The sequence below is a fragment of the Amblyomma mixtum genome, chromosome 3, assembly GCF_055824585.1.
Source record: "Amblyomma mixtum isolate Tamu chromosome 3, ASM5582458v1, whole genome shotgun sequence".
Classification (NCBI taxonomy): Eukaryota; Metazoa; Arthropoda; class Arachnida; order Ixodida; family Ixodidae; genus Amblyomma; species Amblyomma mixtum.
This window is the reverse complement of record NC_143014.1, coordinates 275,039,510-275,049,116: the sequence shown is the minus strand read 5'-3', so window position 1 is coordinate 275,049,116 and position 9,607 is coordinate 275,039,510. Positions and strand designations below refer to the sequence as shown.

At 45.4% G+C, this 9,607-nt stretch overlaps 1 protein-coding gene across 1 annotated transcript in view; it reads left to right on the top strand.

The window, feature by feature from the left end:
• The first annotated feature begins 3,840 nt into the window (after positions 1-3,840).
• Cip4 (formin-binding protein 1-like Cip4) overlaps positions 3,841-9,607 on the top strand; it is a 180,860-nt gene continuing 175,093 nt past the window's right edge. The window contains exon 1 of the transcript XR_016291402.1: positions 3,841-4,058. The gene's annotated coding sequence lies outside the window, so the exon portion shown is untranslated. The remainder of the gene's footprint in view (positions 4,059-9,607) is intronic.

Genomic DNA, 9,607 nt, shown 5'->3' with positions numbered 1-9,607 from the left:
ATATATATATATATATATATATATATATATATATATGTGTGAAAGAAGCCAACAGCCACAGAAACCAAGGGGCACAGGGGATTTTTTTTAAATTTATTTATTTATTTTGTGGTGCTGATCAATTCAGAATATTATTGAATATGTTATCACTTAAAGCTAATTGATTAGAAAAGCAGAAGAAAAAACAACCACATGCCACATGGTTTCTGTGGCTGTTGGCTTCTCATACTTATAACGAGCCCCTCATCCCCTTCCCATACCCCTTCGGTTTGGTTTGGTTTGGTTTATAGGGTTTAACGTCCCAAAGCGACTCCTTGTTTGCTTATGTGTGTGTGTGTGTCTGTGTGTGTGTGTGTGTGTGTGTGTGTGTGTGTGTGTGTGTGTGTGTGTGTGTGTGTGTGTGTGCGTGCGTGCGTGCGTGCGTGAAAGAAGCCAACAGCCACAGACACCAAGGGATACAGGGGATTTTTTTATTTATTTTTTTTTATTTTGTGGTTCTGATCAATTTAGAATATTACTGAATATATATATATATATATATATATATATATATATATATATATATATATATATATATATATATATAGAGAGAGAGAGAGAGAGAGAGAGAGAGACCATATTCACGCTATCAATCAGGTGATAGTGAAATGCGCAGAATGTAACCAACCCATATAGCTTCCTCTCCATAGGCGCTCAACGCCGCGCCTATTCGCTTGCTTTGCCCGCTCCCCGCCGCCCACGGCTCACAGCATAGAGCTAATATACCAACTCACAGCATGCTCACAGTCGGGTGCTGTGAAAGGAGCATGTCGAGCACGTGACACCCGCACTACCCGCACCGCTGTGAGAAACGCGCTCATAGGCGAGGCGGGCTTCTTTCTGGCCGCACTGTTTCATCGTCATCAACTAATACTACTGCAGTTTCCTAAATATGCAAACTGGTAATTGTACTTTTACTTATACAGTGGGCTACAAACCTTTCAGGAAATAACGAGCGTAATAGTAATAGTTAAAAGTAGTCTGCAGGCACATTTAGGACCGATGGACAGAATTCCTCCGTGACAAAAAGAAGATCATTGTCAAGGCTTTTCTTACTTAACCTAAATAAGAAGCCAATCACGAGAGAAATTACAAGCTTAAGAATTATGACGCCTCTAGCTTGTTTGATAAAGCCAAACATAAAAAAGCTGATTTTGTTTACTGTTGATATTGGTCAACAGAGCGATATACGCCACGGGCCGTGTCCAGGTAGTACCGAAACATCACGGTAATGCTACCTTTTTGTTATGGTCCCGTGTTATTTCAGTCTGCTTAATGTCCTTTTTTTGCTAAAGTTTTTGTAATAACCTTCTCCGAATCATGATTAAACTGCGCGAAAAAACGCGGATGAACGACAAGCACCAACTAGCCCGCCAGAAAACCCTTCTTCTCCGAATATTAATGAAACCTGTAAACAACATAAATTTAACATTCTTGAAAATTAAGCCCTGCAAACATGCAGGCCCGCCAGTTGTGACGGCACACCTTACGACGCTTTTCAAGAACGAGCAACGAGGGCGGGAGTTCAGCATGCAACTCGTATTCGCTCACCCACGAACGGATATACTTTGGTCAAGATTTTATACTCATTATGTCCTATGAGTGATAGTGGCGAATGGGTAATAAATAAAGTTTCCTGGCAACATAATGATGTTGTGCGCATGCAATCTATGGCGAGTACTATATCTAAGATATGTGGTTGCAAAATATGCTGCTTGTTAAAAAAAATCTTTACTGTAGAAACAATGGGAAAAGTTCTGGAAATCAGTGCTCGAAATACACTTGCAACGTTGTTTTATAGACATGACCCTAACGTCATTATAAAGTTTAGAAGACTATATGTTTCTTTAGAGCGCTAAATAGCGTTTTCATATAACTTACAACATTATATGTTAGTTTTTAACATTATTGTAACATTGCAATGGAGCACGTAACATTACTGCAACTTGCATAACACTTTTTGTGACAACTATTCTAATGTTCGGTGCTACCTGGGATGGGCAGTGCGAGCAAGTGCTGTTTTTTTTTTTAGTTTTATCCGATGACTGTTGGTCAGATGTTTAAGGGGAATCCCCAAGGTGGAGTAGATTTGTGATAAGGGAGTACGGGAGATATGTTATAACGGGGGTGGATGCCAATGATTAATTGCTCCCTTATTATCCTACAGATGTATTCTGATGTACAGCACCTCTGAATATGCTATACCGAAGAGTGAGCTCGTCTAACTTAAAAAGCCTATTAAAAAAAAATTGCAGGCAGTCTTAGGAGACCTATATAGCGCTGTTTTTTCAGGCGCTGGAAATTGTAAGCATGGTCCCCAAGCAAGCTGCACAATTCTCTGAATGGGACAGACTTGAGTTGATCCAAAAGTCTTTTTTTTTTCATGGAGTCATTGCTCCAATGAAGCTTTCTAATGCACTCAGTAGACACAGCCGTCACCTTTATCGCAGTTCTTCAGAGAATTTGCAGGAGTGAAAAGAGAGCAGGTTAAATGCGGACGTCGCACTCTTTGCAGACTGCGTGGGGAATGGCTCTAGCCTATTTCTGGAGCTTGAGGTCACTTAGTGGGACAAAAAAGTGCCGTTTTCCTGTGGTTGTCCTGTGCCCACTGGTACAACCGGGAACGAGTCGATTTGAAATGCTGGCTGAGAATCATAGCATAGCATTGCACGATGAAGCTGAGGTCCTTTGTCCCGAGTCTCCTGGTCCTTTTTAAGTCTACACTTCACCCATCTGTGTATGCATGATACGGTGGCGCTGCTGTCGGCGTTTGGGGGTACTGGCTAAGATTAAGGCGCAGAAATACATCTAAACAAAACTTTTCGATACAGTATTCGGATTTCACTCTGTAACAAAAGCCGAGCACACCCCAGGACAGAATGTGCATGTATGGAACGTCATTTCGAAGCCGCTGTATCTTTAAATCGCAACTTGTGCCTGCAGGAGCCGATGTAAACAAAACTTTCGAAAATGATTTTCTCCTTTCACATAGCACCTATATGGAGGGGGCCATTCGGTAACCACTGGCCAGTACTTTAAGAATAGTATGGAAAAGTATGCAACGGCATTTTTAAACTGATACTATTTTAAAACGTCATGAAAACTGTGTGTTGTGTTGCAGGACGCACCCTCCTCCCAACATCAAGGAGCTCGGTCAGGGGTGCTTCTTCAATTGCACATCCTTCCTGTGTAGTCCCACATGCTGCCTGATGCACTATATTTGCTCGCATATGCAGTCATTCAAACTTTAACAGCTTTACATGCAACTCTTGAACAGTGCGATAAGCGAACCGTGTACCACGGTGCACGCACAGTAGCAGACGACGGCGCAGACGACACCCACGGCTGCCTCCAATGGCTGCGAGCGCCTCCTAATTACACTACTAGCCCACCTTCGCCCCTCCAAACTCCTAAGGCTTCCCTCGAGGCATATTTTAACATTCTTTTTTTTTTTTTTACTCCGAATCTTCTCCAGCCCTAATCGCCCCCTGCCCAACCCATACCGCTGGTTGTCTGCAGTAGCAGACGACGCGTGCCGCTCTATGGCAGGTTGTTGACCGCAGCGCTACATTTGCCATCATGAAGCGGAGAAGTGCTGAACTACGCTTCGCAGTTGGACACACCTACGCAACTTGGTCAAGTATTTTCACTGAGTATCCAGAGAACTTTAAAACGCGCTGAAGTATTTATTTGTTGCGTATAATAATAAATTGCTTAAAAAAAGGGTTTGTATTTCAAACTTATGGTAGCGTTATCTAAAACTGCCGCCAGAGGCCGCGATCAGTCAGCAGTTGGCAGCCATCTTGCTCAGAGCTCCTCCTGCGTGTGTCACAAAATGATGGCTGGTGTTTGTGTCGAAATGGAAGAACCAACATGCATCTGAAGCTCTAAAACCTATACGTGAGGTGTGGCTCAAACTGCTGTGATACTGCTCAGCGTTTTGTCCGTGGAAAGCGTCGTTTGCAAGTGCACGCTGGATATTCATCAATGAAAACATGAGTTGGGGTCTGGAACTTTGGGTGAGTGTCCGTTCCCAAACTTCATGTAAGCACGCGTTGCCTCTCAGCGCTGCAACTGGCGGTGGAGACGTAGCGATGCTCTGTGGAAGCGTTTTGCACGTTGTCTTGCTACTGAGCTTCTCGTTATTTGTCCCACAGCGACCGTAACGCTCTCTGAAAGCTCGGAGAAGCTTTAATGACAAACAGCCACTTCGTCCTTTATTCTCGGTCTCTCTTGGCGCATAACCGGACCCCACGCTATTGTCAGCGGAGCCTCAGCTCTCTGCTGTAAATAAGTAACCGCACGAGTGGAGGAAAAACAACGCCGCCGCACAACCAAGTGCCCAAGAAAACTTGTTCGTGGTGGAACGCAGTTGTGTGCCTCCGGGCGAAGTGTCATGCGGTACTGACTGAAAGGTGCTCTAGTTAGTATGACTGCTCTTAATCCTGCTGAGCACACAATTCATGTTTTTACTGTTTTCCTCTTTCCATGCTAAAACTGATGAACTTGCCTGTCTTTGCTAATTTTTGGCGTTGTTCGAATATTTTTCTGACCTGTACGTTGAACCCACAAATGCTCAGGTTTTTCTGCAGGGTGGGTAACGCAGCTTACCCCTTTAAATGAAAGGAGTAAGATGTGTTAGCCGCGAATCCATGCAGTGTGATTCAGTTTTCGAGTGATTGTGGATGCAGAGCTTAGTGTCGGTAGCAGTATCACATCGCTGTGTACTACTGCTTGGTATGTAGGCGACTGCCGTTTTCATTTTATTTTTTTTTTTCGTCGATAATATTGCCTCTTGGTTTCCTGCATTCCATAACCACTGCGCAGGAACGTGGCATTAGTGGAAAGAGGTGCTAAAAAAATAGCGCGAAGTTCGTGTCGAAGTAAAAAGGGCCCGAGTGTCACGTAGCTGTTTCGAAGTGAAAACTCAAGTCGGAGACATTACTATCTGTGAAGGCGCGGTTGCCAGAAGCTTCTTTTGACTGATGAAGTGAAATGGAATGGGGTTAAAGCTGCGAAGCTGTGTCTCGGATGCGTGAGAGAAAGGAAAAGTTTGTTCCCGTTGAAGCTTGGCAGCTTGCACTGTTGCCGTTGAAGCTGATTCGTGTTGGATAATAAATGTGCACGATCGCCTATCACAGGAATCCATAGCTTCGACTTAAGTTCCGATCTCGAGGTGCTTTTTAGCCGTCTCCTTAGCGCTGAACTGATTGTCGACTTCTTCCCGTCACCAGACTGGTTGAAACTGACTCAGCGACAGGTGTTTGCTCTTGTTGTTTGCGTTAGTTTTTTGTCACAGGCGGTGGCGACGAAAGCCTGCGATACGTGCCAAGCATCGCACTTGTCAGCGTCGTGTGTGATTGCTGTGACTCCGGGGGGGTCTAAATTAATCCGGAGCCGTCCCTCGTAGCCGATGTGCCGCTTCGAGACGTTAAACCCCGCAATTTTTGTTCTCTCCCCTATTTCAATCGCATCGCATGTAGACGAATTCCTGCTTCCGTCTGCTTTTTCTGAAGTTCATCTGTGCAGCGTTTATACATATAGCTTGTGCGCTACGGCAGCCCACCCGTTGAGGCCAACGGTACGTGACGAACCTATGAGTAATGCACAGGGGAGCCGAAGTATGGGGTTGCGCGGAGCATGACGGATAATGGTCCCACAAAGAGAAGCGTTACGATACATCATTTCGCCGCGGCAAGTTGTGTTTGCGGCCTTTAATGTCTTCCGGAATCTGTATGTAGTCACTTAGCGCTGATTGTCACGGCGTGTCTCGTCCTTCGATTTCTCGACTACTGTCATGACTCGATGCTTGGCCTTCCTACTTGTGAGTACTCACGCAGAACTTGGCAGTATGCTGCCCTGAAAACTATGCCGTGCGTCGTTGCCCAGTTCAGCAGGCGGCTGCCTTGTCTGCGCAACACTGCTGATGCACGCAGCAGCCGAGTACACTTTTTCCTTTTGCTTTCGGTGCCGTCTCAGTTTCTCCCTCTCTTGACGTGCTGGGTCTGCTGTGGCTGGCTTTTTAGAGCTAAAGCTCTACTTCACGACGCAAGCTGCAGAAGTCGTTTCATTGTTGAAGCCTGAGTCTGACCTTGCATGAATGAATAAGTAAATGAAATAAATATTGCCTCGACTGGGTTTCCAACCCGCGGGCGGCGAGAACAGATCAGCTTCGCTGGCCACTGCACGAGAGCACTATGCCATCGCCGCAGCCGATCACGCCTCGAACCGAACTGCAACGCACTCACGCGCTGTGCATTGGACTGCGTCGTCATCTAAATAATATCGTCGCCAAACATGCCGGCGACCCAGCAAAGCAAAACCATGAGCCAGCCAAGCTAAACACTTGCTTTCGCACGTCTACTCGGTTCGACTATGTTAAAACCCTACCACTTTTTTTTTTTTTTTCCCCCTGCAAGTTTCGTGCGTCTTCGGCGCGGCATCGGTGAAAGTATTTTTACTACTGGCAACGTGCGTCACCTTGCTTATGTGTCTGCTTTTTTGAGGTTTGACTTCATTTCCTTTGGTTTTTAATCTAAAATGACGAGCCTTCCTTTGTGCCATCGTCCTTTGTTTTTGCAGTGATTATGGTGCTCGGTTGCTGACCCGAAATAGGCGGGTTGGATCTCGGCCGCGGCGGTTGCGTTTCGATAGAGGCTAAATGCCATAGGCCCGTGTACTGTTCAGTGCGAGTGCACGTTAAAGAACCCCAGGTGGTCGAAAATATCCGGAGCCCTCCACTACGGCGTCCCTCATTTTCAGTGGTCGAGGAGCACTGCTCACATAATTGCGATGCTGGTGGTGCCTAGTTTCGTAATTTCAAGTATGACCCGTCTTGATGTTTCTCCGGTAGCCGTAACCATATGAGCGTAGAAAAAGGAGCCCGCTCTTCACCAGTTCTCATAAAAAGAAGCTGTTGCAGAGAGGAATCGCACTGCACGTCTACGACGCACTCATTTTCGTCCATGGCTGGAGCCCAGTACCACTGCCTGGCTAATGTAATAGCCCTAACAACTGAGCTGATCCATGAGCTGGCCGGAAGCGGGTGCAGTGATATCTCAGCCCAGAAGGAATACTTCAGGGGAGATTAACCTCTATTGGGCCGTTTGTTGGGGGTGTATGGCGCACAGTGCCGCGGCCTCTATGCAGTGCAAAAGCTTATCGGTTCCTCACAGTACAATGCTAATTGCATTTCCCAACACATTTCTCAAAGCATGGTCACAGCCACAGCTTCGACAGGTACAAAACAAGTGCTTTCAATGATTTATGCAAAATTGAACCCCCATGACGAAGGCATCGTTATCATCAGCCTAAATACTCTGACTGCAAGGGGGGGAGAGTCCTCTCCCATATTTCTCCAATTAACCCAGTCCAGTGCCAGCTTATCCGTTATCCTTATCCCCGCAAAATTCCTAATCTCATCCAATCCTTTCTGCCGCCCCCTGCTATGCTTGCCTTCTCTTGGAATCCAGTCTGTTACCGTTAACAACCACCTGCTATCTTGTCATCTCATTACTTGCCTTGACCATGTCCTTGATTTCGACTAGGAAATCATCAATTAGTGTTTGTTCCCTGACCCACCTTACTCTCTTCCTGTCACATAACATTACACCCTGCGTTTTCCTTTCCATAGCTCGCTGTGTTGTCTTCAATTTAAGGTAAATTCTTTTTGTAAGCCTCTATGTGTCTGCCCCATAGGTGAGTTCTAGCAATGTACAGTTGTTGTGTACTTTGCTCTTGAGGGATACGGGTAAACTGCTAATCACCTGAGAGTGCCTGCCAAATGTACTCCCACTAAATTCTTATTCTCCTAATAATTTCACTCTTGTAGTCTGGACCTGCAGTACCCAAAAGGATGTATTCCCTACCACTTCTAATGCTTTGTTGCCTGTCGTAAACAGCTGTTCCCTTCTGAGGCTGTTCAACGTTACTGTAGTTTTCTGTGTATCAATTTTTAGACCTGCCATTCTGCATTGCTTGTCTAGTTCCTCGGTCATGCTTTGCAGTTCGTCCTATGAGTTAGCAAAGCAGTGTCATCAGTGAATCGCAGATTGCTAAAGTATTCTCCGTTAACTTTTATTCCCAACTCTTCTCAATCCAGATCTCTTAATACCTCCTGTAAACATGCGGTAAATAGTATTGGAGAGATTGTGTCTCCCTGCATGACACCCTTCTTGATTGGGATTTTATTACTTTGTCTGGAGGACCATGGTGGCTGTGCAGTAGCTGTAGATATTTTCCAGTGCTTTTAAATATGCCTCTCCTACAGCCTGGTTCCTTAATGCTCGCATGACTGCTGAGGTTTTGACTGAGTTAAATGATATCTTGTAATCATTGAGGCTGTATATAGGGGGTTGGTTATGCTCTGTGCATTTCTCTATCACCTGATTGGTGGTGTGAGTGAATATCATCTATTGTTAAGTAGCCTTTTCGAAAGCTAGCCTGGTTTTTTGGGTGACTGAAGTCTCAGGTTGCTGTGATTCTGTAGCGACTACCTTAGTAAAAAGTTTATGAGCAATGGACAGTAAGCTGATTGGTCTGCATGTTTGTGAGTGCTTGATGTTGGCTTCTTTTTATGGATTAAAATAATGTTAACATTCTTCCAAAATTACGGTATGCTTGAGGTCATGAGGCATTGCTTACACAGGATGGCAATTTTATCTAGCACAATCTTTCCACCATCCTTCAACATATCTGCAGTCACCTGTTCTTCACCAGCTGCTTTCCCCCTTCGCGTGATGAAACACCTGGGTCCAGTTCCAGGTGTGAGGGCCATGTTTCGATGGAGGCGAAATGCAAAGAGCTCCCGTGTGCTTTGCAGTATCAGCGCTCATTAAGGAACCTCAGGTGGTCGAAATTAGTCCGGAGCCCTCCACTATGGCATCCCACAAAGCCCATATGTCGCTTTGGGATGTTAAGCCCCACAATTTACAATTATTTTAAACAACCTAAATGTACTGGATATACAAAACGATTACAGAGCCTCTGGTTTGCTGCATGTTCCTGCCAGAGAGAGAGCATGCGTGCATAGATTTATTGTTTTCGGACTTTCAGAACTTAATTTTACAACCATCAATTAACCGGTGATTTTAATTTTTTAATCGGTTTAATCTTTTTTGTTCTGCATTTACGTTCAGCCACCTACAGGCGGCCAAATACTTAGGGCATCAATACGGCGTTTTGATGTGTAAATTTTAACTGCAGTGGTGGCCTAGTGGCTTGAGCATCTGCCTTGCATGCGGGGAGGTGTGGGTTTCGATGCCCAGTGCCGCCGGGTACCCACTGGTGATGCAGTTGGTACAAGCTTTCCCCTGGTCTGGTGCTTGGCTTGTTTGCGGTGAAATGCTTGGGAAATGGGTCTTTGACCCCTTGTTGAGTAGTCAACAATCCCTATCATGGTGCTCTTTGGCCACAGATGCCCTTGTGCCATAAAAATTAATCATCATCATATGTAAATTTGGTTACTCTTTGGCCGTAATGAGTGCGTTTATGTCAGCATACTGGGCGATGTCAGCACACGTTGAAGAAGCCCAGGGTGTCGAAAGTAATTCGGAGCCCTGCCCCAGGG